Below are 312 nucleotides of genomic sequence, written 5' to 3' on the forward strand. Positions count from 1 at the left end.
CATAATAATGATAATATGAGCAAAAACATCAGCCGGAGTGGAGGCAGTAATAGCGATAATGACACTGACAATATTGTTGACGGCAAAAAGAAATATTGCAGACACAAGAGGCACCATAAAGCGTTACATCAGAAGGACAGAGCCCGGGCGATGCGTTACTCTGTCACATTGATTAAATGCCTCCTTTAATATGCATGCAAATCACTCGTGCAAAATTAAGGTTATTCAACCGTCATCCTAATGATTTCTCTTGGCAAAAAGTGTGTTAGTGAGGGTTCGTGGAGGGCACCGGGGGAGTGGGTTGTGGTGCTA

The sequence above is a fragment of the Penaeus monodon genome, chromosome 27 (genome assembly GCF_015228065.2).
Source record: "Penaeus monodon isolate SGIC_2016 chromosome 27, NSTDA_Pmon_1, whole genome shotgun sequence".
Taxonomy (NCBI): Eukaryota; Metazoa; Arthropoda; class Malacostraca; order Decapoda; family Penaeidae; genus Penaeus; species Penaeus monodon.